The sequence below is a fragment of the Salmo salar genome, chromosome ssa04 (assembly GCF_905237065.1).
Source record: "Salmo salar chromosome ssa04, Ssal_v3.1, whole genome shotgun sequence".
NCBI lineage: Eukaryota > Metazoa > Chordata > Actinopteri > Salmoniformes > Salmonidae > Salmo > Salmo salar.
The window spans coordinates 4,770,674-4,781,004 of NC_059445.1; the positions used below are offsets into that span (position 1 = coordinate 4,770,674).

At 42.0% G+C, this 10,331-nt stretch overlaps 1 long non-coding RNA gene across 1 annotated transcript; it reads right to left on the reverse strand.

Moving 5' to 3' along the window:
* Nucleotides 1-1,082: 1,082 nt before the first annotated feature.
* Nucleotides 1,083-9,177, reverse strand: LOC106610573 (uncharacterized). The gene is made up of 2 exons (XR_006769521.1): nucleotides 8,100-9,177; nucleotides 1,083-1,167 (listed from the first exon to the last, which is right to left on the reverse strand). It is a non-coding gene; the product is annotated as an uncharacterized lncRNA (long non-coding RNA).
* Between the last annotated feature and the right edge of the window lie 1,154 nt (nucleotides 9,178-10,331).

Consider the following 10,331-nt stretch of genomic DNA (forward strand, 5'->3'; position numbering starts at 1 on the left):
TCATTCATGAATCTCTGTTGATTATAAAAGATGTCATTAATCCCATCCACATTTTTATTTATTGTCAACTACCATAATAATGTAGTGTTAAAGCCTTCACATATTTGATTCATAGCTTTGTATTCATCTGGAACTTCCCTGTGGATGCCAATAGCATCCATCTAGACAAAGCTACTCCCATCCTGGTCAAAACTCCTCCTGTGTCTACTTTAGCCTCCTATAACTGGCCTCTGATGACTAACTTGAACTGGTTGGACCAATAAACCCGGGGCGCAAGCTCCTAACCACCCTTTGTGGTAATTTCTGTCGTATGCGTCCTTTGCTGGTACTAGCCCACCCAACATCAGTTATAGGTGCTGTGAGGTTAAGCATTTTCTATTCATCTTTCAAACCTAAGTCAGTCACATTAACAATTACTTTCCAGCTATTAAAATCATCCAAGTTCTCGGTGCCATTCTTGTATCTATAACACTGGTACTCATCAGGAGTTAAGGTGAACCTAGGTGGGTTGGCCGAGTACCTCAATCTGACCCACCCAGTCCCTGTACAGTTGTCTGCTTTCCTAGGAAGTTGTTTAATGTTTACCTTAAATCCTACATCTTGATCTTCTTTGACTCCTTATTATGTAAGTCACTCATCAGTGTATTATATAGTTTATCTTTTACTTCTTCTCGATGACAACGGTATCGTTTGATTAGTACCGGAATCTGGTGGATCTGAATGTATCAGAAAGATTAGACTATGATGCAGCTCAGAGTCTCTACTCTTCCCAAAAACCGCCAACCCTCTCCTGCCCTTAGTCTCTCTGCTTGGTACCACCCCATACTCACACCTCTAGGAGCACACACAGTGATGAACGGTCGGGATAGGGAATCTTCGTTAAGGAGGTGACCCCCGGACCCTGTTGGTACTCGGTTCTTCTCCTAACTCTGTGTGTGATCAGCAGTGCTCATATGTGTACATACCTTCTTGCAGTGGGTAACGTGGACCCAAGTGACTCTCTCAGCTTTTCTAATGGCAAAGGCAGTGGTTTAACAGAACCTGGTATGGGCCTTCCCCACGGGGCTGCTTCCTGTCTTTTCTCCTCAGGGACTGGATCCACACCCAGTCTCCTGGTTGGATTGAGTGAATCACCTTCTCCTGTAATTCACCTGTTGGACACAAAATCTTGGACATACGGGTTTGGTTAACAAACAGTCTTCTCATGTGCTCTGCTAGTATATCTTTAACTTCTATGTCTACCTGTTCCGGTATCTCTAACTCTGGTATTCTATAGGCTCTACCTGATTATCTAAAATGTCATCCATCATTTAAAGAGATAGATAATAGTAAACCAACACTAGGGATAATATCTTGACCTCATTTTTTTTTTACCATAATCATGTCCACCAAGTAAGTTGGGAACGCTTCTACCCATTTGCTATGCTTATCTGTTATTGTTAAACACCCCTTCTTCCCCTCAATTCGGAATAGTTCAATAAGTCCATTTCCAAATGTTGGAATGGATATTCTACAAAAAAATAATTTGTTTAAGTAATATGTTCTTGTTTAAGTAATTATCCTAACCTGTTCTATTGCCTGCTCTACCATACTCCCCCTATTTATACATGGCTCAAGCCATGTATCAATTTTGCTGCATATCTAGACAGTGTCTTTGGTAAGGTTATTAAATTATCCTTATGTCCGCCCTTCTCTTGTAGGATTGCCCCCTTGTCACGTCCTGGCCAGTATAAGGTCAATTGGTATTGTAGTTTGGTCAGGACGTGGCAGAGGGTATTCGTTTTATGTGGTTCGGGGTGGTGTGTTTGTTGAAGGGGCATTTGATTTAAGTATTCCGGGGTTTTTGGGCACTGTTTGGTTTTCAGGTATTCTATGTTTAGTCTAGTATGTCTGTTTCTATGTTTGGTTAATTGGGGTTGGGACTCTCAGTTGAAGGCAGGTGTTGTCTATCTGCCTTTGATTGAGAGTCCCATATATTAGGTGTGTTTGTTATTTGTGGGAGATTGTTCTGTGTTGAGCCTTATGCTTTGCAGACTGTCAGTCGATCGTTATTTCTGTTTGTTATTTTGGTGTTCATTTTGTATTCATTAAAACGTCGAGATGAGCATTCACATACCTGCTGCGTTTTGGTCCTCTTTAACCGACGACAAGCGTGACACCCCTTTCATTTTCCACATGTCCAATTCTCCCTGGGGCATTCATCCTTAGCTACCCTGTAACAATTCTCTGTCAAGTGTCTTATCTGCTTTAAGATTTAACTACTTCCAACAAAATTATCATATATTTTCCTAGCGAATTTTACCAAAACATAACTTAAAATCAAAACTAAAATACATGCCTATGGAGCCGATAGTCTCTCCATGAATTAATATCCTAAAGTTAAGCGATCCAAACTAAATTCTCTTCCTATCTTCTATTCTTATTATGTCTTTTCTGTCTGTCCCAGTATTATTTCTGTCCTCACCTGTTTATAATTTAACTATGCTGGTCTCCACTCACTAACCGTTATCTAATTCTTCTGTGTCTCTTTTATCTTCTCTTCCTTGCTTATGCTCTCCTCCTGCTACTTCCAACCCATCAAGGTCTCAGCAGTGCAGGGGAGGACTTCTCCGTCTGCTGTCTTATTCCATAGCTACTTAAATTTACACTACCCTTGGATAAAATATTTTACTTCCAATCTATGAAACCCCATATTTTAACGTACTATTTGACTAATTTGACCCAAGATTGCTTAAAAACCCCTTCAGTTTGTCTGCAAACCGGCCCATTCTGTTTGCTAGGAATACCCTGCCATTATACACAACTGTGTTTAATGTGCACCGTCCCTGTAAAAAAATAAAATTAACTCCACCTGCAATTCACTTTAATGACTTGATATTTTTCCATGCAATGTTCAATTCACCGGTGTTACTAAACAATCAATACCACGACTCAATAACCAGAATTTATCACAGAACTTTTACAATTCCATTATTCAGACCAGAATCGCTTCCAGCCACATACTCATAGGAAAAAATATTACCTCTTTTCTAACAGCGTTCTGCCTTTCCTCTATCGCAAGATTAAAACCAATGTTACAACTGTATCTCTCATTTCGGCTCCACATACCTTATGCATCTTTCTTACCATTAGTCCCAACTTTAACCCATCCAAACTTCCATCAAATTCATACTTCCTTCTCCACCTTGGACCGAAATAAATATTTATTTTATATCATTTAACTCCATGTATCGCTCATCTCCCGTTAATTCCTGCACCTCCTTTAAGGTGTTTGTTAAAATTACTATCGTAGTTATTCTGCTCCTTTTCCCACTCTAGAATTTTTAGAAGGAGTATTCGTATGAATCTTAAATTATATTTTATTCTATGTGTTGTTTTTTTTGTTGGTCAAACCCTAACAATCTAAATGCAAATAAATACCTGCAATCTTCCGCCAGGGGTACACTAAAAAAATGCTCCACACAAGTCAATCACGGTAAAGTATTTGGCATCATGGGGAACATTAGTCAACAGTGTGTGAGGGTTTGGACCTTCCGCAGGGCAATCCTGTGCAATATCCCTTCTTCGTCTTCAGGCTTCATAGGATACTGGGCTGATCCATGGGGGTTTAGCATCCGGGTTTAACTTTGATGTTCACAGGACTTGCTGATTTTACTAGCCCAACATCTGTATCATGTTGTGACCATACCTCTGGTGGTATGATGTTTTCCATTTCTTCTCTAAGTTCACTGATCAAATCCCATTCCTTCACCCAACACTACCTGTTGGCCTGCACTGACCTCTATTTCCCTAGGAACACCAGTCATCATTGTAGTGTTTATTATCTTGATAAATGCCTTATCTTCTGAATGGGAAAAAATCAACGGATTGTCTGTTTCATCCCATCTCTTTCTCTTAGCTTTCTTCATCATAGGTTCCTAGATCCCTTGATGTGAACTCCTGATTTACCAGCGATGTGATGTGAGGGACAGAGTCGGAGACGTTGAACCATTTTTTGCACAAATTCAGATCCGTCTCCGTCCATCACATCCATGGCCGCTCCCTGTTTCTCCAATGATGACATACTGAGACATCATTGGTGCTTTCCTAGCATTTGCCCCCATAGTCCATAGTTGCTCTAACACGGGATCCTGATGAGGGTCATATTGCATTGTGCAGTGATATTCAGATTTTGCTCCCCTCGCTGCTTTAAGCATTTGGGCTCGAATGAATCTGCCCCATCTGCTTACAGTTCTGTCTATATCTGCCTCAATGCCTCCCGACCAATATACGTTAGCTGTTTCTCCTGTAGCTATCACTGGTAATTGTAGTCCTATTCTTTCTATTAATACCCCCTCGGGAGAACATTTAATTTGCATTCCCATTTTGCATAGAGCATCCCTTCCTAGCAGATTAACGGGTCTTTGATCCGATACTAATATTGGAATTGTGGCTGATTTATCATCAGCAGTCAGACGAATTGGAGCAGTCATTGGAATTAGCTGCGTATTTCCCGAGAATCCTATTGTTTTGGCATATTTACCGGACATGGGGAGATGAGAGGCGTAATTTGAACTTACACATGTGTAAGTGGCTCCAGTATTTATCATCATGGGTGTGCCTCTGTTCTCTATTTGAACCTGCAGCATAGGTTCTTGGTCAGCTCTTGTGGTTATCACTGGGAACTGACCCTCCCCTGTAGGATTCTCTGGGCATCCCTAGTATGTTTGGTTAGGCCCTGACCATGGGTTCACAGGGCCCGAAGGTTGGCTTTGGTTGCCGGGCCATCCACCATTCCCGTTTGTATGCGGCTGCCAGCCACCTGGATTGTTGTTTGTTGGTGGCCGCCTGTTGTTTGTGTTTCCTCCAGTCAGATCCTGCCAGGGGTTTGTAGGGCATTCTCGTCTGGAGTGTCCTGATTGGTGGCAACCCCAACAGACACCAGGTGGCCCCCTAGGGTTCCTGGGTCCCTTTCTCTGATCTGCCTGTGTATTTTTCTGTTGTTTATTTCCACCATTCCAATTAGGGGGCTGTGTGTATACATTTACTACTAGCAGTACGGTAGGCATTTGGGCCCGCCTGGGGGTTGACGGTTGCGGCCCTCCTGGGGAAACGGCAGACATTGTTCCTACCTCGGGCACAGGGGTGGTTACTGAGGCATGGACTTTCTTCTTTCCTTTGTTGGTTAATTCATCCAGCTGCAACTGGGCCAGCTTTCTCTGAATGTCTTTTCCTTGTTCAATCTGTCTCTGTTCGTCCTTCCTGTGTTTTTCCACGGCATGAATCACATAGTCACAGAACTCTTTGTAAGGTTTTGAAGTAAGCCCCACCACATCCTCCAGTCTGTTCCTTACCGGCTCGGGCATGGCTTCCATCACAGAAGTTCGGAACATTGCTGTCATTAGTTCATTTCCTTCTGGATCTTGTTCTGTTTCCATTCTCCATCTTTCCAAATGTCCATGTAAGTACGTGGCCGGGTTTTCTGTAGCTCCAATAGCTTCACCTCTCAGAGCTTTGAGGTCAAACTTCGTTGGGTATGCTGCCCTTAATGCACGCCAGACGGCAGCTCTATACCTGTCGAACATCAGTCCATCCTTCGTCACCTCCCAATCTGTGCCGTTGATCGCACCATCCTGCATGATTTCTCTCAGTTTCTGCACGCTCGTCACCCTCCCTAGCAATGCCTTTATGTCACCCACCACCAGCAATTTCCCCATCGTGTATTCTTCAAAGGTTCTGATCCACTTCCCTGCTCCCTCATGGAGATCTGGCAAGCGGAAAACCAACCCCTCCATGTCCTGTGCAGCCCATGGTATATAGTGTCCTTGCTCTCCTTTTATCAGGATCTGCCACTGTTTTTCATAATAACCAGATTCTTTCCTAGACCCATTCCTACGAGCCCTGCAATATTTCCCTGCAGGCTCATTTCTCAGGCTCTCATTCATACTACGGGCCAAGGCCTCATCCTGTCTTTCTTGCCTTCTTATGTTTTCTTCGTGTGTTGATTTTGACCGTCCCAGTTTCTCTTCTATTCTTTGTGCCACTATTTGTCCTTCTCTCTCTATTTGTCCCCTACAGGATGGATCATTCTCTTCCTCTTCCTCTTCCGCCTCGCTCGGACTATTACCTGATGCCCATTCTGCTAGTGTGTTTTGGCTTTTCCTGGAGTTGCCCTCCGTTTGGTCTTTTGTTATTTTTGTTTGCAGCTCTGACGTCTCCCTTTCTCCTATTTCCGTTTCCATTGCTGTTAGGGCTTTCCTCAGGCCACTATAGCAATCGAAACCTTCTTCTTTTGTTCCTATATGCTTCATAGTTCTTTTCTTGCCTTGTTCTGTTGAATGTGAAGGTGCACACGTTGCTCTAGGTGTGGTGATCCCTTCCTTTTCTTCCGTCACTTCCACTTCCCCTTTTATTTCCACGTGTCCAGTTATCATGGGAAACTGTCCATCGGAATACGGCGGGGGGCTGGTCCCCCACTCCGTTTTCTCTTTGCTTGTGTTATCGTTCTTCTTTAGTACTTCTCTTGCTGTCTTCATGCTTTGTAACAAACCCACTCTTTCTTCCTTAAACATTTTTAGTATTTCGTTTTCTCTTTCTCGTTTATTTTTCCTTTTTTGTTTCTTGTCCTTGGGTTTATAGTTCTTTATCAGCGTTTCCATTTCCTCACACACAGTGACATCCAACGTTCCCACTGCGGGCCATTTGGTGTTTAATTTTCTGGTGCGTTTTTCCCATTTTATAGACGTTTTTATTATTTCTTTTTTACTTAGGGGGTATCTAGTCCCCAAAATCTCTACCGGTGTCCTATTCATTTTAATGATGGTCTATAGTTTAGCCTTAACTTGTTAAATCCTCCTTGATATTTTTTTTCCTTTTGTTTTTAATTCTTTGTAATGTCTATCCTTCTCATTTATATTTATTCACTCACTTTATCCTATCCTTATTATTACTTATTGTTTTGCTCCTGTTTCACTCTATTTATTCTCAGTCCTAGGTCCTACTTTACCAGATTTCTCCAGACCCCCCCCCCTCTCTCTCTCTCTCTCTCTCTGTCTCTCTCTCTGTCTCTCTCTCTCTCTCTCTCTCCTATTGTAATCTGACTCTTCTCGTCCTTTCCCAGGCTGCAGCTCCATTAGGGTCCTGCAGCTTCAAAGTGTTTAGTTGGCCACTGCTTCCCCCATACTGTCCTTTATGGTGCAGTAATATCTCTAGTAGGTTCTATAGACCTATACCATGATGCTGTTCTCTATGTATTTGTTGATACTATTTATTCTAAATAGCCTGAGTTAATTGTTTTTACCATATAGTATATATATCTTATGCCTTATCTGTAGGTTTTAATCGCTCTACTTCACACACCAGTATATACTATATGTGGCTTATTTAATACTTTATTCAACAAGTTCTATGCATTCCAGAATAGTTATTTAACACCTGTATTATGTAAATGTTCTACCTTTTCATAGTTTCCTTTTAATCAATATCCTTTCATTTATTTTTTTCTTCCCAGCATGCTCTATACGCAATCCTTTTCCTATTACACTCGATCTATTGTCACAGAAAGGCTTGCGCATTCCTCCTCCGGACCGACCGACACACACACACACAATCTTTATTTCTCCCTGCCCTGTTTCACTCCCACTCCAGAGAAACTTTCACTCATTCAAGGCCTTTATTTTTCACTCATTCAGATTACCGACCCCGTTAGCTAGACGGAGCGTTTTATCTGTAGGTGGTGAACCTAATCGGGTCGACGTTTTCCTGCTCTCTAACTATTCACCCAGACCGACCCCCATCTTGGGGCGATATTGTGAATTTACTTATTTATTTGTTTTGCCCGATCAGCGCAGGCGCAAGCCCCCTCCGCTAAACACCCGACACCAGCAAAGTTCACAGTTTACCACACTTTTTTTAGCCCTCACAGATGTACATATTTAATTACATTTAACAACCCCCCAAAATTCATGGATGCATGCAGTTCTATTGAATTCAAAAGCTCTTAGTATTTCTGTGTTTTTAGGAGTTTTTAAAGAGAGACCTACGTGACGTCCCCTCCGCTGAGACAGAATCCCTGAAGCAATCTACACAAACATTTCAAACTATCGTAAGAACAAGCTTACCTGTTTATAGTTGGGTGGCCACCCGTTTGTGAGATTGTCCAGAGAAACCGTCACCAGCCAAGAACGACACTGTCCGAGGTCTCTTCGATCTCCTGGCAAGCTCGCCAAATATGTAGTGGAAAATTGTCTTAAGAATATAATACTCTTGCAAGAACTTTGTGAATTCAATATAGACTTTAATACAGAGTTGCAAAGCCGAGCCGGTCGATGGATCAACTGCCTTTCCTGAGCATCGGCTCTGCTTTTATACACATAGAGTATGGGAGTACATTCCATATGTAAAAGTTACTTCCCTCACGCCCAATAACGCTTGTTCACGCCCAATAACGCCCATCTCTTGATTCCTTTTTAGGTTATAATGGTGGCAGGACCTCTTCATGTTACACACAAAGAAATGCATTGTATGTTCAGGTTTCAGCCCCTTCCTATGTCGTTCTGACATTGGAATGTTAGCTGTTGTAAATGTACTCATGGCCTTGGCTGTTCCTGCTTGTTCGCTCTGCTTAATGTACGCTTTGGCATGTTACCCTTTCCAGAATAACAATTGTCGTGGAAAATTTTCTTAAGAACATAATACTCTTGCAAGAACTTTGTGAATTCAATATAGACTTTAATACAGAGTAGCCAAAGCCGAGCCCTTCCATGGAAGGACCCTATTACACACGCAACAGGGCCGAGCCCTTCCATTGAAAAAGACTAAATTCTCATATTACAGTCCTCTCTTTATAGGATTCTGTCTTTGCTTAACGTATAGAGTCCCTTCCTCTCTATATGAAAATAACTTCCCTAGACCGTTCTTCACCATTATCTTCTAGTTCCGAGAATAACGCTCATATCTGCTTCTGATTCGATTATAATGATAGCAGGGCTTGGTCCTATATGTTCCAATTCCTTATAGAGCCATTCTGTCTCAGCTCTTCAAAGTGGACAGCCTAAATGCTGCTAATGTAACAGTGTTTTGGGTGTCAGGGAAAATGTAAGGAGTAAAAAGTACATTATTTTCTTTAGGAATATAGTGAAGTAAAAGTTGTCAAATATAAATAGTAAAGTAGATACCCCAAAAAAACTATTTTAGTACTTTCAAGTATTTTTACACCACTGGGCATAACCTACAGACAACAAACACAATTGCGTTATATAGATGGAAATCTGAACACACAGAGATACCGTGACGAGATCCTGAGGTCCATTGTCGTGCCATTCATCCACCGCCATCACCTCGTGTTTCAGTATAATAATGCACGGCCCCATGTCGCAAGGATCTGTACACAATTCCTGGAAGATGAAAACGTCCCAATTCTTCCATGACCTGCATACTCACCAGACATGTCGCCCATTGAGCATGTTTGGGGTGCTCTGGATCGACATGTACGACAGTGTGTTCCATTTAATACAGATTAGGGTCTAATGAATTTATTTCAATTGACCGATTTCCTCATATGAACTGTGCGTCTGGTAGCCTAGTGGTTAGTGTGTGTTGGGTCAGTAACTGAAAGGTTGCTGGATTGAATCCCGAGCTGACAAGTACCCTGCACAAGGCAGTTAGCCCACTGTTCCCCGTTAGGCCGTCATTGTAAATAAGAATTTGTTCTTAACTGACTTGCCTAGTTAAATAAAAGTTATAAAAACTCTGTAAATTGTTGAATCGTTTCTATTTTTGTTCAGTGTAGATGTACGTCACCCAGTTCAACACTTAGAGGTTTATACTACAGGCCTCCATTCATGTTTATACTACAGGCCTCCATTCAGGTTTATACTACAGGCCTCCATTCAGGTTTATACTACAGGCCTCAATTCAGGTTTATACTACAGGCCTCCATTCAGGTTTATACTACAGGCCTCCATTCATGTTTATACTACAGGCCTCCATTCATGTTTATACTACAGGCCTCCATTCATGTTTATACTACAGGCCTCCATTCATGTTTATACTACAGGCCTCCATTCAGGTTTATACTACAGGCCTCCATTCAGGTTTATACTACAGGCCTCCAATCAGGTTTATACTACAGGCCTCCATTCATGTTTATACTACAGGCCTCCAATCAGGTTTATACTACAGGCCTCCATTCATGTTTATACTACAGGCCTCCATTCAGGTTTATACTACAGGCCTCCATTCAAGTTTATACTACAGGCCTCCATTCAGGTTTATACTACAGGCCTCCATTCAGGTTTATACTACAGGCCTCCAATCAGGTTTATACTACAGGCCTCCATTCATGTTTATAC